Raw genomic sequence first — 27,667 nt, 5'->3', positions numbered from 1 at the left:
TTACTGAAATTGGTACACCTTGTTTGCTGTAGCATAGACTAGATCCAGGCCTGCTGAATCTAGCTTTGTTTGTATGCTTGTTATTTCCCTGAAATGCTAATTCCACCTAAAACATGGCTTTTCAACGCTTCTGTGGATCCCTAGTGATATCTGCATTGCTTACTGTACTTATTTCCTTGTTTCACTTGAAAGAAAGTTACTGTTTGTCGTTTTTGCATTTAAGTTACCTGTAACACATTGCATTTAAGTTACCTGGCACTTGCTCACTAAGTCAGCACTAAAAAATTAAAAGCACTACACCTTCACAAACTCCCCTTGAGTATGTTGTTCCCCATTGGCCCTTTTTTCAATTATAAAGGAATTCCCAATACTATTCTAGCATGTCCAAAGGTCATTTGTCAATCTCCTCTCTGGTCCAGCTGGTGAATCTGGGAATCTTGAGGCAATGTTACAACTGCCTCATGTACACAGACAACCCTCTCCTCCTCCCAACAAATTCCAACACATGTGAGAGATGCAACCATATAGCCAAACTGGGGGCTAAGCTCTCTCAACTCAGTACTGGCGTAACCAGTCAGAAGGAGAAGGAAACCACATTCACTACAATTCCAGTCTCACATAGACCTACCACGACAGCAAACCAAACACACAAACACACAAAAACATACTCGGGGGCTCTAAATAAAAATCTGCCTAAGCAGCAGAGACCTCCAAAGCAGACACCCAAACAACCGCTACCCCAAAACAAAACACGTGCAACACATAGCTCACAAAGCCAGTGTGCCGAACAGTCACAGCCCTTAAGGCTAAACAACACACCTGATACACTTGTAATAGGTGACTATCGTCAGGCACACTGACGTCCCGCTCACCAGGCTGAACAAGGAGAAGGTCACGGTGAGCTGCCTGTCAGGCGCTAGGATCCGCCACATAACACAAGCACTCAGGGCACTCCAAGGCAAGTACAAATATGACTCAGTCATTGTCCATGCTGGTGTGAATGACCTGAGATGTACCTCCCTGGACTACATTAAAAGAGACATAGAGGAGCTCTCTGAGCATGTAGCCCAGGCCGGTATGACCCTGACCTTGAGTAGCATCTTACCCTCACCAAGAATTATGCCACAATATGAAGACAAGATGATCAATTTCAATAATTGGCTTAAATATTGGTGTCATTCAAAGGGGATCCAATGCCTGTCAGCCTGGGATGACATGCTCGACAAGCCACGATGCTTCACAACTCACGGCTTGCACCTGTCACCCCTGGGCTTTTGGATATTGGCAAAAGCGCTTGCTACCCCCATAGTGCCTTTTTTAGGCAAGGCTCAAAAGACAAACCCACCCCCATAGGTATCACAAGGGATAAGAAACTAAGAGTAATGCTACTCAACGCCAGAAGTCTAAACCTCAAGATGCACTTTTCGAAACTCTCCTTAGCATGGAGAGCATCGATATCTGTGCAGTAACAGAAACCTGGTTCAAGTCTCCAGAGAGCACCCCTGCACTACCAGGTTATACCTCATACCATGCTTTTCGGCCCCATAACTTGGACCGAACCACAAAAGGAGGGGGGGTATCAATATTCATCAAAGATACCCACACCTTCATGTTGGTGGCACAGCACAAGGCATCAGGGACTATCCATGTGCAACTAACAGTGGGTAAAACTGCCTTCCAGTTTATAGCCTGCTACAGACCACCCTCTCAAACCCAGGAACCCCACTCTGCCTTCCTGAGAACACTGGAAAATATGAAGGTCTCTCCAAACACCATTATATTGGGCGACTTCAACTACCCAAACATAGACTGGGAGCATTACTCTAGTTCCAACACCCTAGCCCAAAGGTTCCTAGAATTTATAAACTCAAATTCTATGGAACAACTTGTTACCACTCCCACAAGAGGGGAAAACATACTGGACCTGATCATCACCAACATGGGGACTCTATGCTCCAGACCAGAAGTGTATCCCTCACTGGTAAGATCAGACCATAAACTAATCTCACTGGATATTCACATCCCGACCCCACCCCCTGCCCAGAAAACCACAGTGAAAAACTTCTCTAAAGCAAATTTCACACTCTTCAAAACTGAGGTGGAATCCTTCAAAGCCCCCGGGCCTGTGGAAAATACGGCCCAGACCGCAGAATCCTTTATAAACCCCTATGTCACTAGATGGGTTGCAAACTGGCTCAAGGGCAGAACCCACATGGTTAGAGTTGCTGGAGCCATGTCAGACTCCAAACCAGTTACAAGTGGCGTCCCACAAGGCTCAGTCCTGGGACCTCTCTTGTTCAGTATATATTTCTCAGAGGTACAGGCCAACACGGAAGGACTGTGGCTGACCAAGTTCGCAGATGACTGCAAACTGGGCGCCATAATCGACTCTCCAGCCGACACAAGCATCCTCCAAAAGGGCCTCATAGAAACAGACAACTGGTGCCAGAGCCATGGCCTCAAACTAAATGCCAAAAAGTGTATAGTCATCCATTTTGGCAAAAACAAAGTGCCCACAAATTACCACATAGGTGGTAATCCATTAAGTACAGAAGAAGTAATTAGGGACCTGGGGACCCAAGTTGATAGCAATCTCTCATTTGACAGCCACGTGGCCAAAGTGGTTAGAAAAACATTTTATACAGCCCACCTGATCATGAAGGGATTCACATCTAGATCAGGGGAGGTCATCATGCCGCTTTACTTATCCCTCATCAGGCCCATACTTGAGTACAATGCCCATTTTGGGATGTACCTTACTCGACACCTGCAGCAACTGGAAAGACCCCAAAAGTACCTCACCAAGAGGATCAAAGGGCTCAAACAGATGCCATATGCTGCCTGGTTAAAGAAACTCCAGCTCTACTCAGTGGCATACTGCCTGCTCAGAGGCGATCTGTGCCTGACGTATAAAGCCATGTCCAACCCGGAATTAATGGACATGCTGCACCTCAGAAAATCCAAATCCCATCGAGCTACGCGCTCAAGAGACTTGAACCTCTGCACTGAAATAAATAGGATATGCTGGAGGGACAGATTCATAACCCAGAGGCTCCCTTCACTCTGGAATAAAATCCCAATCCAGGTTAGGCAGAGTCCCTCATTGACTCTCTTCAAGAGGAATCTTGATGAGTGGATGGGAGATCGTAGGTTTAACCTGGGTATCACTTCTTTGTCACTGTTAGACAGAGGCACAGTATACTAACCTCGAAAAAGGGCATAGCAAAATTAATTTAAAATGGGTGGCGAAAGCCAAACACACTCTGGCTAGGCTTATAAATGCCCTAGGGCAGATAGTCTAGTATGAACCTATGTTTCTTGATATACTGGATAATATTAAAAGTACAGCCCAATACCTTAATTCTGGAAGATTTCAACTACCCCTCAATCAACTGGAGAAACTACTCATGTACTAACTCATTTGCCCAATGTTTTCTGGAATTCATCAATTCAATGCCCTGGATCAGCTTGTCCATACCCCTACCAGGAGTAGAAACATCCTGGACCTGGTCATTACCAATATGGGTAACAGCTGCTTGACACCAGAAGTCAACTTCTCGCTGGTCAGGTCTGACCTAAAGCTAATCACCCTAGACATCCATATCTCACCCCCGCTCCCCATTAAGGAAACTACCGTAAACAACTTCTCCAAAGCCAGCTTCACGCTTCTTAAATCAGAAGTGGCAAATGTCACTACACCCACCCTGATGGAAAATAGAGGCACGACTGCTGAATCATATACAAATGCACTGTAGAAATACACACACAAGTGTATGGACCATGCTATCCCCAACAGAACCAAGATGCTATCTTCCATAAAAAGAAGCCAATATGGTGGTCCCCCGCCATAAACTTTACAACAGAAGGAAGAAACTGTTGCAAAAAGGAGTAAAATCCCAAGATTACAGGAACTCCCTGGTCAGCCTCAGCAAGAAGCTGAAATCCCTCAAAATCCTCCAAAGCTAGTTACAAAAATAAAATTGCCATGGATTCCAAATACAACCACAAAGCTTTCTACAGCTATGTCAAGAATCTCAATGCCAACACTCAGATCTGCTCTGAACTGCAGCACAATGGTACTACATTTACTGAACCAACTGATATTGCCAACATCCTGGCAGACAGGTTCAGTGCAAACTTCACCCCCCCAAAGGGTAAATCTCCATACCAGATGATTGCAAACCCCCTGTAATCACTGACACACAAGTAAAGACCACACTCTTCAAAGCCAAGAGCACAGCATCCATGGGACCAGACAACATCCCAGGCTGCGTTCTCCATGAACTACAGAACAAACTGGCACCCTACCCAAGTACCATGTTCAACCATAGCCTCACCTCAGGCTTTGTGCCTATGGAATGGCACACATTGATGGTTATCCCACTCCACAAAGGGGGTGCCACCACTGACCCCGGAAACTACCACCCCATTAGCCTGATGCGTCTGTTCTGCAAGGCCATGGAACGCATCATCCTGGAGCTTATAAACAGACATAGGTAACCTCCAGACTCTGGACCCCACTCAGTTTGAGTTTGTTAAAAGTAGATCATGCCTCCTAAACCTGACTGACTTCTTTGAAGCAGTCACCAGAGCAGTAAACAAAGGTAAGGTGGTGCACACAGCCTATCTTGACCTCGCCAAAGCTTTCAGCACCATCCCCCACTCTGGTATTTAAATAGGGATTTATGCCCAGTCCAGTGAGCCTATGTCACAAGATGAGTGGCCAACTGGCTCACTGACAGAATCCACACAGTGAAAGTAGCAGACTCTAAATCAGACTTCAGACCAGTCACAAGCGGAGTACCACAGGGGTCAGTTCTGGGTCCTCTCCTATTGGGTATCTACTTCTCTGAAGTCCAGGCTAATACAGCTGGTCTCTGGCTAATGAAATTCACAGATGACTGCAAACTAGGAGCCATAACTGACTGACCTAAGGATGTGGACATTCTACAAAGAGGCCTCACCGAGACCGATGCTTGTTGTCAGTGTCATGGCCTGTAGCTCAATGCCAAGAAGTGCATTGTCATCCACTTTGGGAAAAACACCATACCCATGAACTATCATATAGGAGTTAGTCTACTACCTGCTGGCATTTTTTCAGTTACTTTTTGCCTTGCACTTGGATCCTACTTGCAGGCTTTTCCTTTTTTTCCAGTTTAGTCTACTAAATACCAAATGTATGATAAGAGACCTCGGGACTCAGGTGGACAGTAGTCTCTCCTTTGATAATCACATTGCCACAGTTGTCAGGAAATCCTGCTATGTGGCACACCTCATCACAAAAAGGTTCTCCTCAGAAAAAGAGAGGTCATTATACCTCTGTACTCATCCCTCATCAGACTTATTATAGATTACAATGCCCCATTTTGCATGTACCTTGCAAGACATCTGCAACAACGGGAAAGGCCACAGAAATACCTCACTGGGAGGATTACCAGCCTCAAACAGTTGCTATATGCAGATAGTCTCAAAATACTCCAGCTCTACTCCATCGCATATCTCAGAGGCGACCTCTGCCTAATATACAAAGCCATGTCTAACCCAGATCTGATGGACATGCTACACTTAAAGAAATCCCAATCCCTCTGTCCCACATGCTCCAGGGACCTAAACCTTGTCACCACAATAAACAGAACATGCTGGAGTGACATATTCCTGTCTCAGAGACTTCCCATCCTCTGGAACAGGCTACCCATTCATATCGAGCAAAGCTCCTCATTAGCCCTCTAAGAAAAATCTTGAGGATTGGATGGGGAACAGGAAATTCACCCCGGGGATCACTGCTGTAGCTCTGCTCAACAGGGGCACAGGAAAATAATTTTCTTGGGTGGTGAAAGCCAGGGAACCTCGTTTGGCTAGGCTCGTATAGGCCCCAGGGCCAATACCCTAGTACATACCTATGAATTCAGAATGTCAGACAGCATCCATCTTCATTCAGGTCTAAAACAGCATACATACTCAGTTATCAGCATGCAGATATTAGAGAAAAAAACAATACTAAGTGGTTTCTTTGAACAATAGTTGAACCCCCAAACCGCGAATATTAACAACTCAGTCATGAATGAGCAAACAGTACTTCCCTAAATAAAACAAATTCAGGAGAACCTCCCAAGAGCTCCCTCTAGGGGAGAGCATCTCCATACCCACCTTAAATATACTAAATTCTTGCTCATACATCTGGCAGAAAAGGAGAAACTTTTAAAGGGCAAACAATACTTACATTACCTGCAATCTTACATTTCAAGAATAAACACAATTTAAGAAATGAAACACGAGGGAAATGGAGAACTATGTTCTGGGAGTCTGTGATAAAGTAAATGTAGTGCTTGGAGAACAGATATGTTCTGATATCGGGATGCAGAAACTTGTTAATACCTTCTGTAGTGTAAGCTCCAATTGTTAAGCACTCCCCCACATGCTGTTATGATCAAGTCTCACCCTATAGACTAAAAACTGGCCTTACTGGTCAGCAAAGAACAGTGACAGAAAGTAATACAGCCTTTTTTTGCCTGTCGCCCATGCCTTTCAACTGTCCCCGAATTTGTTTCATATTTTTGCTCTCCCCCTCAAAATGTACTTGATTTTTTTCTTGTAAATTACTAAGGATTAGTCAGTCAATAATGCCAGATATTAGAGTTTAATGCTTCTTATTGTTCAGAAAATGCATATTGATGCAAACCTATCCTATTACCTTAAGTGAGTAAGAGCAATATTTAAAAACTGTCTCCGATTGTGATTCTTTGTTACCTTATTTTTAAGTGCGTCCAGAATTTATAAGCAAAGAGGCCAAGAGGTGTGTTGCTATTTGTTTGACAGCACTAAGTGCTTCCCTGTCTTTCAAAGGCAGTAAAACACTAAGTTCCTCCACTTTCTTTCTGAAGCTGGCACTACATGGTTCATAGGTTGGTACTAGGCTGTCGGCCCTAGGGCCTATACAAGCCTAGCCATAAAAATTCCCTGGCTATTTCTTCCCACACTATTTACTTTCCTGGACCCCTGTCTAGCAGGGCAATTGACGTGATCCCCGGGGTGAATTTCCTTTCTCCCATCCAATCATCAAGGTTCCTTTTGAAGAGGGCCAAAGAGGCGCTCTGCTTGACATGTATGGGCAGTCTATTCCAGAGTCTGGGGAGTCTCTGGGTCAGAAACCTATCCCTCCAGCATGTTTTGTTTATTGTGATGACAAGGTTTAGATCCCTGGAGCATGTGGCTCTGAGGGATTGGGATTTCTTTAGCATGTCCAACAGCTCTGGGTTTGACATGGCCTTGTATGTTAAGCAGAGATCGCCTCGGAGTAGACTATATGTGACAGAGTATAGCTGGAGTTTAAGACTGTCAGCATAGGGCATCTGCTTTAGGCCTGTGATTCTTTTAGTGAGGTATGTCTGCGGCCTTTCCAGTTGTTGCAGATGTCTTGAGAGGTACATACCAAATGGGGCGTTGTATTCTATAATGGGTCTAATGAGTGATGAAGTGTGCCACATAGGATTTCCTGACTGTTGTGGCGATGTGGTTATTGAAGGTGAGACCACTATCACCTGTGCCACCAAGTCTCTTATCACACTTTCGGTGTTTAGTGTACTGCCACCTATGTGATAATTCATGGGTACATGTTTTTTCCCAAAGGGGATAACTATATATTTCCTGGCACTGAGCTTGAGCCCATGGCTCTGGCACCAAACATCTGTTTCTGTAAGGCCCTTTTGTAGAGTATCCACATAATTTGGGGATTCAATAATGGCTCCTAGTTTGCAGTCATCTGCAACATCTGGAACAGATAAATCTCCATGCACAACAGATAATTAAGACAGAATCACCGATTATAACCTTTTATGTTTTCTCAATATGGATGCCTAGATTCACCTCTCAAGCTTCACTCTGAATTTCTTGACATACATATCTTGAACATATCAGGTGGTTATGATCAGAGTCCCGGTCGTAATCCTCCGTACTGACGACACAGCCATTTGCCAATATATTTGTACTGATTACTAGAGATATGTATACAGAAATACAATGCACAGTTTGGCTGAGTACATAGTCTTGTGTATGCTTAATGGAAGCAGAAGTGACACAGCGCCAGTATCGCTCTCTTTGTTATGAATTACTTCTTAGTAAGCAACTCTGGGTATTCACATAGTAGCGGGTGCATAACCATCTGAATCCATGTCTGTATACGTACTATTCTGCAGGTAATACATTACTGCAGGGAAATCTTGGAACACTGTGTAGTAAGACTGCAGAGCATTTAGTTAAAACAGCAGTGGCCCAGGTCAAACATTTTTATTTTCATAAATTGGATTGGTACAGAAATGGAAGAGTTTAATCACCTCTTGATGTTTTAGTCAACAATATCAGGGTTTTATTTAAATAGAATGCATTCTTGACACAGATGTGGCATTCAGAGCATATGTTTACAAGGCATGCCCAGAAGTATTCTGCCTGCATTGCAATGTTTTTTTTTTAATGATTGATTACATGGCATGTCACTACCAATGTGAACAGAGTTTACATTCTATTGTTCAAACTGGTTCTCTTATGTCTTTATTTACTTTCTAGGTACTCAGATACTGTTTTCCAGTCACTCAACGTATGATTATCTTTTCCGAGCATCTGTGGTCATGTGACCTGGCTCAGGTAAGTTTAACAAGACAGAAGTGTTAGTAAGCTATCGAAATACAGCAGCACAGAATATTTGGAAATGTGTCTGTCAGATTCTGTGCAAGATTATGTAACAACTCCCCAAATATTTAGCAGCATTTGTGATTCAGTCAAATCACCTGTAAACAAGTAATTAATTTTTCAGGTTCATAGAGAACAAATAGTACATGAACATGCCAGGGTATGCAAAGCATACATGGGACAGAAAACACAGAGGATGAGATGTAAGGAAACAGCAGGACAAAATTATTCAAATAGTTGTACCAATGATTGATATGGTAGTAAGGTTTACACAAGCACTGCACATAGGTACCATTCCTTTTTTCTACATAACTTTTTTGGACTCCAGTCTCTCTGGGATCACAAACTGAATTTTATTTCTTTGCTGAATACAACAGTTACTGAGACTGATGAACTTTTGTGGACAAGAAAGCTTTCAGTTAACCCATATGTTGTGACTTCAGAGCTGGAGCATATTCAGCCACATGGGGCTGGGGGATAGGATACCAATATCCTTTTTTCTACAATTTTTGTAGAAGTCAGTGATTTGAGAATGTTTTCATTTCATTGTTTTGGAGCTCATTCAGGTAGTGCTGTATAAACTCTCATGGATTGCTGCACACAGATCATGAGCAGAAAGACAGGATTAGCACATACAAGTCTCCATAGGATGGCAGGGAAAGGGATGTAACTTCTGACTGTTAATGCAATATTCCAACCCTTATGCTTTTAACTTCTGCAGTTGCCATACCCCAAATCAGGTTCATTCTTGACAACCTATGAGAGTAAGGATTCAAACAGCTAGTATTAGAACTTGTGTGATAAACACGTGCCTTACACTTGGTTATATGAAAGGAGGAAGAATTCAGCTATAGAAACAGATAGTCATATAGGAACATATAAATATTAAATGGAGCACTCAGTGTAACCTGCCTGGGGTGTATGAGCTGGCACTGTGAAGGCAGATGCTGAACCGGCGATGAGGCTATTGGTACCAGAACTGTGGGCACTGAGGAAAAGTACTGACATTAAATAACAGAGACTCCTAGTGCCCTGGGGTCATGAGGATAGCAGTAGAAACAGTGAATCTTTTTAAAGCAGCTGCCAGACATTAAATCAATTTGCAGGCAAGCAAAAGAGTCCTACAAATGAACAGAGGTTACTGGTTTAATTCAAGGCAGAGGAGGTAGCTGAACTTCTGGTGATGAAGGAGCAGGAAGCTCCGCAACCATGACTGAGGGGCGTTTTAGAGGCTCCCCGGAAAGCAGCAATGAAGGCTGGAAGCACACTAGGCTGTATAGGAATAAGCAGCAGCTAGAGAAAACAAGACATTGTTACACCAACAGCAGTAGAGCTGATATCTGGAATATTCTGTGAAACTATGGAAACCATCTTCATAAGGACAGTGACGAGAGTAGAAGCAGTTCATAGGAGAGCAACAAAATGGCGCATTCTCTGCATCATAAGGTATTTGAGAGTTTACAGTATATTGTTTTAAAGGAGACTTAAAATACAAATATTTAAATACTTTTCAAGAATTAGTCATGATAAAGTACGTACAGTATGTGAGAAAAAGAAGGAAAACAAGAGATTATGAAGTTGTACAAAATAGTGAGAAAGTCATTCTCATGAGAAAACAAGGTGCAGGAGGAAATGCACCTCATCTAGAGGGAACATGGTCAGACTAAGCAGCTCCCAGCAGTTATTCAGTCCTTTGTTCTCTTTTTCAACTCTTTCAGGATATAAAACACTGAAGTCTACATACGAGTGATCTTTATAAACTTCACAGCCCTGCTATAAATGCAACCATTACTTTGAATCTCTCATAGGATGGAAACCGGATTTTTCTTTGGGGGGGGGGGGGGTTATCATGCAGGGATTTGGAGATGCAGTTTATAGCGTGCTACAGATTAATGTGGCCACAGTGGTCTTTGCTTCTGTTGCTGTAACATATATTACTAAAGCTTATTTGATACAAAACTAAAAAAATATCACCTTAATCTCTTTGTGAAACCGATTGCTTTATTGAGCCTCTACTCATTGTTGCAAGTAGCCATAAAATAATATAAGCAACTGCCATTAATAAGTGCACAATAGGATCCAACTTTTCCGATATTACATGAAGATTTTTATGTGCAATTATATAACAAGACATATCTGTAAGCAACAACTGAGAACAAAACACTATTGTTAAATAACACATGTGAAGTTAACTGGTTCCATAATCTGCTTTCCAGCATTTGGGTGCTTTTCCTAAGCAGGAAAGAATCCTGAAATTTCTGTTACATAAACTACATCTACCTGGACCTTCATTTGCACGTGTGTGTGTGTGTGTGTGTGTGTGTGTGTGTGTGTGTGTGTGTGTGTGTGTGTGTGTGTGCGTGTGTGTGCGTGCGCGTGTGTGTGTGTGTGTGTCTGGGATGTGGATATTTGGTCAAAATACTCAGTGGTCAACAACTGTTTAACTCACCACATTTGGCAGACCTATGCAGATGTCTCCAAGGCGTGCAAGACCGACAATCACAGGGTAAGGGAATTTCCTTTCCCCAGAGATTGGGTGAGATCTTGGAGTTAATACAATTAAGAGGGCAATATAAATTCTTCAAACAGTACTGACAAATCATGCTTTAAGCTAAATCACAACAAAAATTAAATAACTAGGTGCCATTAAAACTTAAAAGCAACAGACATGGTTACAAAAGCCTAGTAAGGGGCTTAGACTCGTACTTAAAGCTAGGCATTTCAGAAAAGTGTATACCTCTCATCTGTTGCTTATTTTGTAGAATGTTCCTGATTTTGCTTCATAGCATTGATTTATTCCATGTAAAATTTGTCCTTTTTCTGGCAAAATGTTGAGGAGTTTAGGCACCAAGTAATAACAGTTCGATGGTAAATCCACACAAAATAAGAAAAAAAAACCTAATAAAATCGTTTGGAACCACTATAGCACCGAAAGTACTAAAACACAATAGTATATAAAAAAAAAAGTTTATTCGCAAATAAATTTTTTATATACTATCGTGTTTTAGTAATTTCAGTGGTTCCATAGGATTTTATTAGTTTGTTTGTATGAAATACCAGACTTCATATCCTTCAGAAAATTCACAAAATGCATGCCAATGCAAAACTTTTATAAGTATACAAGAACAATGTTTAAAATCTGTCCCTAGTTTTTTGCCTTGAACTAGAAACGGAGAGCTTTTACTTAAAATAAAGCTCAGTTCCACCTATGAGGAGAAATGCAGCAGAAGTGTACATTACAAGTTCTCAAATAATAGCACTTTCAGTAAAACAGGCCACAGTTTAAGGGCAGTCTAGCTTTCTTCATGATATTAAGACAATTTCTTGCTGCAGTCGATGATGGCTATTTTCTTAAAAGTTAGTATTTTCAGTAACTAACTGCAACTGCATTCTTCCTTCCCTCCCTTAGTTTTAGTTGTTAATTGTAACAGGAAGACTGGCGGAATCAGTAAATTAGTTCAGTTCTGCTGATTAAATAAAATTTAACAAATTTAATCCATAAACCCAATAGATTTAAATCTAAATTATTCCAGTGGCATGAGGCCATCAAAACCAGCTAATGTCCCAAGGTGCATTGCACCAGAAATTCTTCTAATTAACATTGTTTTCCAGAGCTGTATATACCATCCTTAGAGGGGTTTTTTTTAATCTAGGCAAAAGGCCAGCAGTAGTAAAAAGTTTAAAAAGGGCAGAATTTGTGAAAGAACCTAATCCACCAGCTTTGCATTATGGTTTCCATTCGCAAAGGTGTGATAGAGGAGGAACCGATCAGTTATGACTCACCCTGGGTAACTATTCTCATAGTGTTCCATATGTAATGAAAGTGCTTAGAATTAGGGGAAATGCAGAATGACTAATGACAGTAGTCCATTTAGCTGTCAAATTCATCACCAAGCCCTAATACAGCTGTTTTTTTTTTCCACTAGTGGCAGTTCTTTCTGATGCATAGACAGCCCTACCATTGTGATTCTACAGAATCTGTAGAATCACCGCTGTGGTTTGCCCCCAGGAGTTACTACAATGTTGAGACAATCCAGAGAACTTGTATATGATGAGTCATGTGCTGTCCACCAATATTGCTTCATGCAAGAGATTCATGCCAGCCTAGTGATTCATAAAATTGCTCTGCTGCATAAATTAACATGTCCAAAAGGCAACATTCACTCATTGCTTTCAATAGGATAGACCACTTTAGTGGTAGTCTCAAGAAGTTCAGTGGAACGTTAGTGGTGGGGGTATGTGTATGTCTGCAGAAGTATGAGCGATCTCAGATGAGCAAGTGTGCACATGCAAGAAAGTACTTGTGAGAGAACACACGAGAGAGAGTGCTCACATGCCTGCGAAAGAGAGAACATGAGAGTGCGTGCATGAGAGATACAAAGTGAGAGAGAACAGGTGAAAGTACGCTTGTGTGCATGAGAGATAGAGTGAGAGAGAGACACACACACACACACACACACACACACACACACAGAGAACACACGCAAGTGAGAGTGCATGTGGGTGTGCCAGAAATACAGAGTGAGAGAGAGAAAACACACACACACACACACACACACACACACACACACACACACACACGAGAGAAAATGCGCTTATGCACCGGAGATAGAGTGAGAGAGCACACGTGTGAGAGACAGACTCACAGTGGGTGCACGTGCACAAGAGAGACTCACAGTGGGCGTGCATGCTCAAGAGACTCAGTGGGCGCACGTGCGCAAGAGACAGACTTATGGTGGGAACACACAAGAGAGACAGACTTATGGTGGGCTTGTGCACAAGAGAGAGACTTATGGTGGGCTTGTGCACAAGAGAGAGACAGACGTATGGTGGGCTTGTGCACAAGAGAGAGACAGACGTATGGTGGGCTTGTGCACAAGAGAGAGACAGACGTATGTTGGGCTTGTGCACAAGAGAGAGACAGACGTATGGTGGGCTTGTGCACAAGAGAGAGACAGACGTATGGTGGGCTTGTGCACAAGAGAGAGACAGACGTATGGTGGGCTTGTGCACAAGAGAGAGACAGACGTATGGTGGGCTTGTGCACAAGAGAGAGACAGACGTATGGTGGGCTTGTGCACAAGAGAGAGACAGACGTATGGTGGGCTTGTGCACAAGAGAGAGACAGACTTACGGTGAGCATGCATGCAAGAGAGAAGACACAGTGGGAGTGTGCAACAGACAGACACAGTGGCATGCACAAGAGAGACTCACAGTGGGTGTGCACACGCAAGAGAGAGATACACAGCGGGTGTGAGAGAGACAGTGTGTGCAAGAGAGAGAGAGAGTGCACGAGAGACAGAGAGACACACACACACACACACACACACACACACTGAGTGCGTGAGAGAGAGTGAGATTGCACAAGAGAGAATATATGTGAGTGCATGCATGCATGCAGGGAAACTGCATACCTCTAAACTATCCTAGACTAAATGACACAGCTTGTAATAGTGGTAGGATACATTAGACACTAGAGGCTTTTTAATAGGTCTTTAAGTGATGAAAAAAAATCAAAAGAACATAATTTGTAACATGAAACCATTTTTAAACAATATGTATTTGGGGAAAACACAAGACACCAGGGAAATTCTCTAAAATTACTCTGAGTCGCGTATATAATTACTAGAAAATTTATTGCATCAGGAATCGTATGAAACTCTGTCTGGCATTAATGACTGACTGATCATCCATGAGTTACAAGGGACAGAGCAGTTATAGGAAGCAAAAATCATGGACATTCTGTAAAGTCAGGGACAGCTGAGAGGTATGGGAATATATACTTGTGTGTGGGAGAGTGACTGGGGTGCCTGTGTCAATGCGATGCATGGGCCATCAGTCCTGATTAATGCAGTAAACATTGCATGATGCAAAGACATGCAAATCAGCAGATAATGAGATCTTTCCTCATTGCAGATAATTAAGTCTTTGAATCACTTTTTTGCATTCACTTTAAATGCATCTTTATTCCCATACCATTTAACACTTGCAATTGTTTTCTTTATAAATCCTGGAAATACTAACGTCAAGCCATACCAGTGTCAGATTCAGTGCAAGATGACCTAGGCAGCTGCCTCAGGCCCAGTACTGGCTGGGGAAGCTTGGCAATAAAATAAAACAAACTTCAATTACCCACCCCACTGCTCTGTGTATGTTAGCCCACTCCAATACCTCAATTATCCTCTAATTTACTCTGTGTACAAAAACTCCAGTCTTTTTCTTCCTGAAGCTCAAATCATAAAGGCACATGATACCATATTGAGGGAGAGACTGGCTGCCTCCATGAAGGATTTGCTGCTGCCATATTGTGAGAGTCAGTCTCTATTTATTTATTTTAGTGAAAGTGATGCTGGGGTAGGTGTATGTAAAGGGGTCTTTATCACGACATCGAATGATAAACAGAGTGAATGCTCTTTTATCGAACACTAAAAACTGAAAGCAGTAAATGTCAAACACACGGAGCAACAATTTTTTTCCCCAGGGAAAAAAATCACTGCTCGGCAAAAAAAAAAAATTTACAAACACAAAATAAAGTGGGGGGGGGGCTGTGCCCCTCCCACATCCCCTACTTAAATATACCAACTCCGAGATTGCACCACAGTGGAGGAAATGGCAAAGTCCCAAAAGGCCCAGCGATTTTTTTTGTCCTTTTTATCGTTCAATGTCGTAATATAGACCCTATGTAAATGGCTTGATGGTGGCCAACATTTGATTTATGAAGAGACAGTCACAAGATCACATACAAGAGTGACCAGCATATAGCTCAGGTAGATTTCCACCTTGGACACTGTCATACCTCTCAACTGTACAGATTTTTGCAGAATGTCCAGATTTTTGCCTCAAATTTTTGGTCCATTTTTCATAAATTTGTGGTTTCCTGGATAACTATTGGCAAGTCATTAAAGACGGACATTAGAAAATAATGGCACACATTTCAATTTCAGACTTCATGCCCTTCAGAAAATTCATGTCAATACAAAACCTGTGATTCTATCAACTTTCTAAGTTTGTAAGAGCAATACTTAAACATTGTCCCTATTTTTGGGCCTTTGTCCCACTTTTATTTATGGCTTTGTCCAGATTTCTTGCTGTGAGAGGTTGTGAGGTATGACTGGAGTAGAATCCGTGATTGCAAAATCATCCTCAGTAAAACAGTTGGTCCACAGTGTTAACCACTGGTTGCCACAACCAACTGCAAGAAATGGTCAGAGAAGGCTCTACGGTCAGAGACTAGGCAGACAACCTGGAAGCTGACTGGAGAAAAGGAGGAAGAGAATTACTCAGGGATCGAGCACCACAGGAAGAGGCGGAAACAGGTGGAGGTGAAGAATAGCAGCCCCTCAAAACAGCATGTGTGAGGACTATTAGTACAGATATGTGGCAGAGCCAGATATGGAAATATGGTACATAAGGAAAGCTGTTGGTGGAATACAGAAGTCCAGGATGTCAAAAGAAAGAATGAGTGCAGGAAAAAGTGGGAGATAGAAAAGACAGATCAGGCAGGGAAGGAATATTGGTTGGCTAGCAAGGCAAAAAGAGAAGCTGCAATAGCAAAGAACAATGCATTAGAGGCACTCTACTAGCTTCTGGAAAGTGGCTCAGTAGATGGCACTAAAATTTTATCAGGTTGTATGGCAAAAACATAAAGATAGTCAGACATCCTTCATAAGGGATGCCAGCAACAACCTGCTCACCAATCCACAGGACATCAAAGACAGATGAAATGAGTACTTCCAGCAGCTTCTGCATGAAAACTCCACAAAAGCTGAACTAGCCCATATGCAGCCTACAATGAAAGGAGGAGCCCACCTAGAAGTAGTTAGAGGAGTACTAAGAGAAATGAAGTCAGAAAAAGCAGCTGCCTCAGATGAGGTCACAGCAGGTATGATAAAAGATGTTGGGTGACACAGGGGAGAAATACCTCCTGGGTGTATTTAAAGCAGTATGGAGAGTAAATGTATCCCAGATGACTGGAGAATAAGTATACTAGTGCCACTGTTCAAGAACAAAAGGGACATCTACAACTATGGGCAGTACAGAGGTACCAAACTCCTGTCACAAAGTTGCTGTGTGCAGATGTGGCATTACAGGAAGACTCTGAGCAAGAACATCAACATCAGCAAATGATAGGGGAATGGAACGCAAAACTGAAGGCACATGGGATGAAACAGATAAGACAGTTGGAATGGCAGCAAATGGGGGAAATCAGAAGAAGCTGAGATTTGAGATAGAAAAGAAAGTACTGGAACAGATATCTGGGAGGAGATGTTGAAGAGAAGGGAAGTCTGAATGAGGAGGTCAAAACTAGAATTAGAGGGGCTAAACCCAAGTTGCACAGTGCAAGGAGTAGTTTATGACAGAGGAATTCCAAAGAAACTGAAAAGTAAGTTTGACAAAGGCAGTAAAGACAGAGCAGCTGAGGAAATTAGACATGATTGAGATAAATTGCCTGAGATGGGTGGTAGGATGCACACTGTGGGACAGATGAAGAAATGAGGACATCAGAGCAGAAATCAAAGTAGTTCCAATAGCAGAGGAGGTCATAGAGAACAGATTATGGTAGTTCGGGCACCTCTGCAGAAAAGCAGAAGACAGTCTGGTGAACATGATTTGGGACAGACAGGAAAAAGTCCAGCAAAGAGGTGGATTGATTGTGTGAGAGAAGACCTGTGGCAGTAAGGCATGACTGCCCAATAGGGTAGGAGAGTGGCATTGAATAGAGAGGTGGTGACAGTTGATATGACACCCCAACTCCATGAAGGAAAAAAATGGTAAAGGGGGTAGTGTTCAGGGTCATCATGATGATACAGTAGTAGGGGTGTGCACGCATGGATGTGTATGTGGGTGTGCATGTGTGTGTGTGTGTGTGTGTGCTTTCTGCTTCCCAATAATTGAATATTACATTTTCAGTCATTAGAGCTTCATAATTGTTGTTCAGAAAGTGCAGCATATGCCATATCCTTTTTTTTTCTTTTCTTTTTTTTTTTTTTTTTTAATTTTTACTAACCAACTCCAACTCCCAAGAGCTCTGTCTGGTTAAGCGACCTGCTCAGAGTCACACAGTAGGCAAATATAGCTCGAAAGAATCAAACCATACATTGATGCTTTGACTGCAGGAAGCATCTCTAACTGCTTAAGAGCGTTAATCCTCTGCGTCAACTGCTAGACCTTCATTAACTTTATTTTCTGATAAATCAGAGTATTACAGTCAGTAATGCCATTCATTAGAGTTTCAAAGTTACTGTTCAGAAAATGCATGTTACTGCAACAGAATTAATGTAGAAGTGTATGAGGAAGTCATGCAGTGACTATTATTGGTAGTGCACAGCATGTTTTTTTTTTTTTTTTTTTTTTTTTTTATAAAGAAAAATTTGTGCTTACCCCTGACAAGATACAAGACATACCAATCAGTGATTCCGCAATGGCAGAGGTGTAAAGAAGAGGTAGTAGGAGACTGGGAACATATCTTTTGGGCCTGTCTGAAAGTAACAGACCTCCTGGATCATACCCAGAAGCTCATGAGCGCCATACTTGGTAGTAACTAACTCCTCACAAGGCAGATTCTCCTTATCAGAGCAGAAGAAGGTAGAATTCCTGGACCCATAAAACAGCAAAGTCAATTCATTTTGCTAGTTTCCAAGAAGGCAACAGTGAGATGGTGGAAATCTATCAATATCCCTAACATTGCCAAAATCATGCCCATAATCAACAGTATAAAAGATATGGAGACGAGAAAGAGATAAACATTAGGGGGGCTTTGCTAGGAGTACATAGCATCACTGAGGAACTGATGTGCATTGGTGCACTACACAAGCAAATACCACTTAATCTTGAGAGAGGCTGATAAGGAATTTGCATCTAATAATCAGAGGTGGATTTATCTGGCTGGAGGCACACTTAGTTGTGGAATGTGATGCTATTTTACAATGTGTCCATCAGTTATTAAGTAATTTATGTATTAATTTGCATTTTCCTTTCTTCCTTTTCTTCACATCTATACAAATAACTGTACCAGGCATGTGGGCTGTACTCCGCAGCCATTGTAATTGCTGGAATGTACTCACTAAAGATCTCTTGTAAAAAAATAAATAAAATAAAAATGTGCTTGAGTGCTTATTGTATAAACATGATGGTGAGGTTCCATTAAAGAGGAGGTACTTGATTCAATCACCTTAGCCGGAGTACAAGATGTCAGTGAAGACAACTTTTTCGGTGTTAAAGATGAATAGTTTTGCTAAGATACTTGATTAAAACATCCTCATAGTCAGTTCATTTTTATCCATAATTAAGCAGATGCTATTTTGTTGCTGCAGAGAATTAAGATATTGAAAGAACATGATAATAAATCACAACAGTAGTTGATAATTACATGTAAAATGGTTGAACTGGGAGATAAGGAGAAGTTCCAGAAGAAGAAGGCAAGCTGATGGAATGGCTGGTCTGTCAAATAAACATGAATACTACATATAGCGTTCTTTTATTAGTATCTGACAGAGCACTCAAACATCACTGAAAGACTGTAGTGCAGCTTCATACACTGAACACCTAATAGTTTTACCTCAATCATAGCAGATTGGTAAAATGCACTATGTAGGGAATCAGAGTGTATTTCATCAATAACTATCTGGTCCAGACAGGTAAGTGTAAGTAAGAATTATAAGGGTTATGTTTGCATTTAAAGGAAAACTAAATTGAGCGCCAAACATTTTATCTAGCTGCATGTGAAGTCTTTTCCCCAAAAGGTGTTTTAAAAATTTTATAGCTGATGGTCTAACAATGGAAAAAATGCACTACTTTTCCTACAATAATCTGATAAAGACTCCAGTTACAAAACCACAAATATCCAAAGGGCTGAGATTGCTGGACCTACCATGACATGCATCTCACAAACAAAACCTTCAGACACCAAAGACGTTCGACTTGGATATAAACAAATAAAAGAAACAAGCGAAGCGTTTGAGTAAAACAAACCCTTTCTCAAAGCATCATATTGAACTCGCTTCATACGTCATTTAAATAGCAATCACATGTTACCATTAACCAATCGGAAAGTGGTACACAATACAGGAGACATGGCCACTGATGAAACAAAATATCAATAAAAACATATTAAAATAGTTAAGATTTACAAATAAGACAAAAAGCAAACAAAAACTCATTACTATCTAATGAAATTTATACTTTGTGTTCTTAAGCAGGTGTTATAATAGCTACATTCAAAACTGAATGTATATTTGCATGTAGTATTACAATCCAGTTGTATTCAGCCATTTCAGTGTGCATGTTAATATCTCCACCTCTCATATCTAAAGAGATTTGTTTAATAACTCTGAATTTAAAACTATGTTACATTTCCATTTCATTAATATGCTTTGCTAAAGCATTAGTGCTAATATTATGCCTTATGTCTGCCAGATGCTGGCATATACACTCAACTTCTGTTTGGTCATTGGTCTTGCCTATGTAAAAACATGAACATTAAAAGCAGGTTGCCTGGTAATTTTTTTTGTATTACAAGTTGCAAAAACTTTAAAGAGCTATTCCTTTTTTGTCATGGGATATACAAAACAAATATCCTTAATATATCTACAAAATATAAAATTTTAGTAGGGATGATTTCCGTCCATAAATTTTAATGTGTTCTTTTGTATAAAAAAGTCCTTGTACCAAAGTTCTTGTTTTAAATTTCTAGCCTTTCTAAACGAGAATCCAAGCTATGGCAAATCAGGCTATGTAATTCTGGAAGAACAGTTAGTATTGACCAATTATTTTTAATAAAATTCATAATTTGTCGACTTCTTACACTACATTTAGTTATATAGCATAATTTGTGTTCTGACGAACATCATTACCAGTTGCAACCTTTTCTTCTTACATTACATTTAGTTATATAGCATAATGTGTGTTCTGACGAACATCATTACCAGTTGCAACCTTTTCTTCTTACATTACATTTAGTTATATAGCATAATTTGTGTTCTGACGAATATCATTACCAGTTGCAACCTTTTCTTCTTGCATTACATTTAGTTATATAGCATAGTTTGTGTTCTGACGAACATCATTACCAGTTGCAACCTTTTCTTCTTACATTACATTTAGTTATATAGCATAGTTTGTGTTCTGACGAACATCATTACCAGTTGCAACCTTTTCTTCTTACATTACATTTAGTTATATAGCATAGTTTGTGTTCTGACTAACATCATTACCAGTTGCAACCTTTTCTTCTTACATTACATTTAGTTATATAGCATAGTTTGTGTTCTGACTAACATCATTACCAGTTGCAACCTTTTCTTCTTACATTACATTTAGTTATATAGCATAGTTTGTGTTCTGACTAACATCATTACCAGTTGCAACCTTTTCTTCTTACATTACATTTAGTTATATAGCATAGTTTGTGTTCTGACGAACATCATTACCAGTTGCAGCCTTTTCTTCTTACATTACATTTAGTTATATAGCATAGTTTGTGTTCTGACGAACATCATTACCAGTTGCAGCCTTTTCTTCTTACATTACATTTAGTTATATAGCATAGTTTGTGTTCTGACGAACATCATTACCAGTTGCAGCCTTTTCTTCTTACATTACATTTAGTTATATAGCATAGTTTGTGTTCTGACGAACATCATTACCAGTTGCAGCCTTTTCTTCTTACATTACATTTAGTTATATAGCATAATGTGTGTTCTGACGAACATCATTACCAGTTGCAGCCTTTTCTTCTTACATTACATTTAGTTATATAACATAGTTTGTGTTCTGACGAAAATCATTACCAGTTGCAGCCTTTTCTTCTTATATTACATTTAGTTATATAGCATAGTTTGTGTTCTGACGAACATCATTACCAGTTGCAGCCTTTTCTTCTTACATTACATTTAGTTATATAGCATAGTTTGTGTTCTGACGAACATCATTACCAGTTGCAACCTTTTCTTCTTACATTACATTTAGTTATATAGCATAGTTTGTGTTCTGTGAACATCATTACCAGTTGCAGCCTTTTCTTCTTACATTACATTTAGTTATATAGCATAGTTTGTGTTCTGACGAACATCATTACCAGTTGCAGCCTTTTCTTCTTACATTACATTTAGTTATATAGCATAGTTTGTGTTCTAACGAACATCATTACCAGTTGCAACCTTTTCTTCTTACATTACATTTAGTTATATAGCATAGTTTGTGTTCTGACGAACATCATTACCAGTTGCAGCCTTTTCTTCTTGCATTACATTTAGTTATATAGCATAGTTTGTGTTCTGACTAACATCATTACCAGTTGCAACCTTTTCTTCTTACATTACATTTAGTTATATAGCATAGTTTGTGTTCTGACGAACATCATTACCAGTTGCAGCCTTTTCTTCTTACATTACATTTAGTTATATAGCATAATGTGTGTTCTGACGAACATCATTACCAGTTGCAGCCTTTTCTTCTTACATTACATTTAGTTATATAGCATAATGTGTGTTCTGACGAACATCATTACCAGTTGCAACCTTTTCTTCTTACATTACATTTAGTTATATAGCATAATTTGTGTTCTGACGAACATCATTACCAGTTGCAACCTTTTCTTCTTACATTACATTTAGTTATATAGCATAATTTGTGTTCTGACGAACATCATTACCAGTTGCAGCCTTTTCTTCTTACATTACATTTAGTTATATAGCATAATGTGTGTTCTGACGAACATCATTACCAGTTGCAGCCTTTTCTTCTTACATTACATTTAGTTATATAGCATAGTTTGTGTTCTGACGAACATCATTACCAGTTGCAGCCTTTTCTTCTTACATTACATTTAGTTATATAGCATAATTTGTGTTCTGACGAACATCATTACCAGTTGCAACCTTTTCTTCTTACATTACATTTAGTTATATAGCATAATTTGTGTTCTGACGAACATCATTACCAGTTGCAACCTTTTCTTCTTACATTACATTTAGTTATATAGCATAGTTTGTGTTCTGACGAACATCATTACCAGTTGCAGCCTTTTCTTCTTACATTACATTTAGTTATATAGCATAATGTGTGTTCTGACGAACATCATTACCAGTTGCAGCCTTTTCTTCTTACATTACATTTAGTTATATAGCATAGTTTGTGTTCTGACGAACATCATTACCAGTTGCAACCTTTTCTTCTTACATTACATTTAGTTATATAGCATAGTTTGTGTTCTGACGAACATCATTACCAGTTGCAGCCTTTTCTTCTTACATTACATTTAGTTATATAGCATAGTTTGTGTTCTGACGAACATCATTACCAGTTGCAACCTTTTCTTCTTACATTATATTTAGTTATATAGCATAGTTTGTGTTCTGTGAACATCATTACCAGTTGCAGCCTTTTCTTCTTACATTACATTTAGTTATATAGCATAGTTTGTGTTCTGACGAACATCATTACCAGTTGCAGCCTTTTCTTCTTACATTACATTTAGTTATATAGCATAGTTTGTGTTCTGATGAACATCATTACCAGTTGCAGCCTTTTCTTCTTACATTACATTTAGTTATATAGCATAATGTGTGTTCTGACGAACATCATTACCAGTTGCAACCTTTTCTTCTTACATTACATTTAGTTATATAGCATAGTTTGTGTTCTGACGAACATCATTACCAGTTGCAGCCTTTTCTTTACATTTAGTTATATAGCATAGTTTGTGTTCTGACGAACATCATTACCAGTTGCAACCTTTTCTTCTTACATTACATTTAGTTATATAGCATAGTTTGTGTTCTGACGAACATCATTACCAGTTGCAGCCTTTTCTTCTTACATTACATTTAGTTATATAGCACAGTTTGTGTTCTGACGAACATCATTACCAGTTGCAGCCTTTTCTTCTTACATTACATTTAGTTATATAGCATAGTTTGTGTTCTGACGAACATCATTACCAGTTGCAGCCTTTTCTTCTTACATTACATTTAGTTATATAGCATAGTTTGTGTTCTGACGAACATCATTACCAGTTGCAGCCTTTTCTTCTTACATTACATTTAGTTATATAGCATAGTTTGTGTTCTGACGAACATCATTACCAGTTGCAACCTTTTCTTCTTACATTACATTTAGTTATATAGCATAGTTTGTGTTCTGACGAACATCATTACCAGTTGCAGCCTTTTCTTCTTACATTACATTTAGTTATATAGCATAATGTGTGTTCTGACGAACATCATTACCAGCTGCAGCCTTTTCTTCTTACATTACATTTAGTTATATAGCATAGTTTGTGTTCTGACGAACATCATTACCAGCTGCAGCCTTTTCTTCTTACATTACATTTAGTTATATAGCATAGTTTGTGTTCTGACGAACATCATTACCAGTTGCAGCCTTTTCTTCTTACATTACATTTAGTTATATAGCATAGTTTGTGTTCTGACGAATATCATTACCAGTTGCAACCTTTTCTTCTTACATTACATTTAGTTATATAGCATAGTTTGTGTTCTGACGAACATCATTACCAGTTGCAGCCTTTTCAGAGACATTTGCTGTCCCTTCTCACCCTCTTATCCCTTTACATGTCCCTCATTAGTCCCATCTCTAAATTCAGCCATATGTTTCAGTTCTGTGTTAAGCTCAGTATCGTGTTAGTCTTCTAGCTTGCTGTAAACATGTTTAGGATGTATGCTACATCAGTGTAAGCAGCAATTGGCTCGTACCTCTTTCCTGTAGCTACTGATACTTATTTTGGCTCCATACTTTCTTACTTTAATGTCCAAAAACATAAATTTTATCTTCTGAACAGTCAATTTGAAACTTTAAAAATTCAGTAGTACTGTTAAGATATACAACTATATCAACAAAATGTTTAAGGAACATTAAATCAGAACTACCAAATGCTGTATCAAATATATATTCCTCTTCCCATTCACTTAATGCTATATTTGCGTACATATTTGCAGCAGATGTACCCATTGCTATGCCTGAAGTTTGCCAGTAATATTCTCCATTCAACAGGAAAACATTGCTAGCCAAAAGCACATCTAATAACAGAGCATTTCTAGTCATCTACCTGATATTCCACTATATTTACAAATGTGCTTTCTTACACCTTGTATCCCATAGGAGTTGGGTATTACTGTAAAAGGAGATGCAATATCTGGTGTTTCAAATGTAATTCCAGAAGCATTTTGCAATTCTTCAATTCTTTCATACAGCTTACAAAGAAAATCATTAGTACACCAGATATAGCTCCATAGACTAAGCAGGAGTGCTTACAAAGTGTCTTCTTAATGAAAAGATAAATTCTGTTGCTGAATCTCCTCCTGAAACTATAGGATGCATAGATTGCTAAAAATACACACTAGTATTAAAATGCTATCTGTTAACATAGGAACTCTAGGATTAGGTACATACAAAAAATTGTATAAATCAATTGGCACAACTTTCTGAACTTGTAAATACATTCTTAACAGTAATATTACCTGAAAAGGATTTATTAACTTTGTTTATACCATGTGTGGAGGAGAGCAATTCATTCATTCATCGCAAGCATGTAATCTTTCCTCTTCATAATAACTATAGCTCCTCTTTTATAGACTTGTTTTAAAACAATATCCATGTTGCCTTTTAGTTCAGTTAAGGTCTTGCATTCGGTCAAACTGAAAAAAAGATGTAACTGTAGGCACTTCAAACAGCTCACAGAGCTGCTTTTCACAGCATGCTTGAAAAGCCAAGGCAAGTGGCTGACTAATAGGCATTAAATTGTTAGGAAGTTTTAATGTTCAACTGAAGAATGGCAGTCAATTGGAAATAATTTAAGGTTCAATTTTCTTGTCAATAAACATAGCTCAGTTACAGCCTCAGTTATATCGCCTATGGTGGCAGGAACGCAAGTCAAGCCTCTTGGTAGTAAACAGAAATCAGAGTCAGTTAGCTGGTAATTAGATAAATTAATAGATACCAGTTGGCCATTGTGCTGCAAGAACGGGGTCTGGGATATTTTCCTTGGCTGTGTTCATTTTCTGTTATTCTGTTTCTTTTGAGACATATTCATGCCTATTGTTCTATTCTCTGTGGTAGTAGAGATTTCATTGTACTGAGAAAGGGTTTGCTTTACATAAAACCTTTGCTTTTTCCTTTTAACTATGTATATCTGTGAATTAAACATCTTAGGTGTCGAGAACTTTGATTTGACTCATCGGTTTTGTTTGACAGATTCCATTTACTCGAAGAGACAAAACTATTCAATGGGTACATATACAGGAAAGTGAGAAGGGTAAAAACTGATCTAAATATTATCAGGAATTCTGGAATATGGAAATAAACATGGTCATACAGTTCAAAGTTAATATACATTTTATATTCTGTGGAAGACTGTTTCCTGAAATTTACGATGGATCATTCTTTTGAATCCATTGATTTTTTAGATGTAACTATAGTCCGTGAAGGCAGTATCTACAATACCAACGTCTACAGGAAGGAATGCCATAGGACGTCATTTTTGCAGGCTGATAGCATGCACCACCCCAGAACTTTTACCAATGTGGTTAAAGGACAGGGACTGAGGATATCCAGACTTTGTTCTAATGATGCCTCTTTCCATCAGGAATTAAATAAACTGAGACATGATGTATATAGCAGGGGTTATGATCCTACAGTGGTTGAGACAGTATGCAATGATGTTGTTAGATTAAGGAATAGTAAGGGCAAGCCATATTATTCAGATCACAAACATTCATATAGCAGGAAGGTACGTGGTACAGCTAACACACAACAACAGATACTTTTACCTTATGTTAAAAATTTGGGAATGGTTCAGAATGTGATAATGAACAATTGGAACATTCTGACCACCAACAAGGATACATGTAGGATAGTAGGAAACTGTCCGAGATATGTTTTCAACAACTCTAAAAGTTTAAAACAAGAATTGTGCTTTCCTAATCTATTTTCTTTGAATATGTCGGAGTGTACAGCAGTTGCCTAGGTACCAGAAGGTGTGGATCATGCCCCCAGTGTCCCTATGTGGACACGTCCAGATTTTTTAGGAATTCCAACGACGGTAAGCTTTGGCAGATCAGATGTCAGGCAGATTGTAACACAAGGAATCTTGTGTATGTCGCTACTTGTCAAAGATGTTTCAGGTTTTACGTAGGTAAGACCAATCGTTCCTTGAGAGAACGTATTCGGGATCACTTTTATTGCTATAAGAGATTGGACACCTGTAGCGCAATCTCTAAGCACATGATACAATTTGCCCAGCACACTTTTATGTTTCAAGTATTACATGTACAGAAAGTGAGTTCAAGGGGGGGGATCTAGTAAATCAAACTGAGTTATCAGAGATTGAATGGATTTTGCGCCTTGCAGCCCATCGTGAACGAGGGCTGAATGAAAGTGTTCCTTTGAGACCATGGTTAAAAAAGAGATCTATTAAACGCTAGGTCCTATGTGGACCTTAATGGCCAATGTGTTGAAGGCACTATTCTATTATGACAAGTTGAGATGATATAATTGTTACTACGTTATCTTAGCTATTGTATTTCTATATTTAACATATATGCACCTTAGTTCAGGATATCTGTGATTAGATTTTATAGTAGGCACTGTTTCACGTGTTTTGTATAAAAATTTTTAGATATTAGATCCTTGTCATGATATGAAGCATAGCATGACTACAACATGATGACTGCTAGTAGATGTTTTACTTTTTATTTTTACATTTTTTATTTTCTACCTCTCAGGTGACTGATTTTATATATATATTGTATGTTTGATGAAGGATTTTATTATGTTTGTTAGATATTAGTTTTGAAAGACGTCTAGTTGTTTAATTTAGTTTTATGTGTGTGGCTGATGTTTATAGGATTAGTATCACTTTAAGGCAGAGTTTGTCTTATTTTAACAGGAAGTGAGGTTGAACAGGAAATGATGCATTTCAAAATTTGGTATATAATGCTGCATGGAGATGATTTATTTGTAACGCCTA

Source organism: Protopterus annectens, chromosome 13.part0 (assembly GCF_019279795.1).
Source record: "Protopterus annectens isolate FY-2018-M chromosome 13.part0, PAN1.0, whole genome shotgun sequence".
NCBI lineage: Eukaryota > Metazoa > Chordata > Ceratodontiformes > Protopteridae > Protopterus > Protopterus annectens.
Note: the sequence above shows the minus strand (reverse complement) of the source record.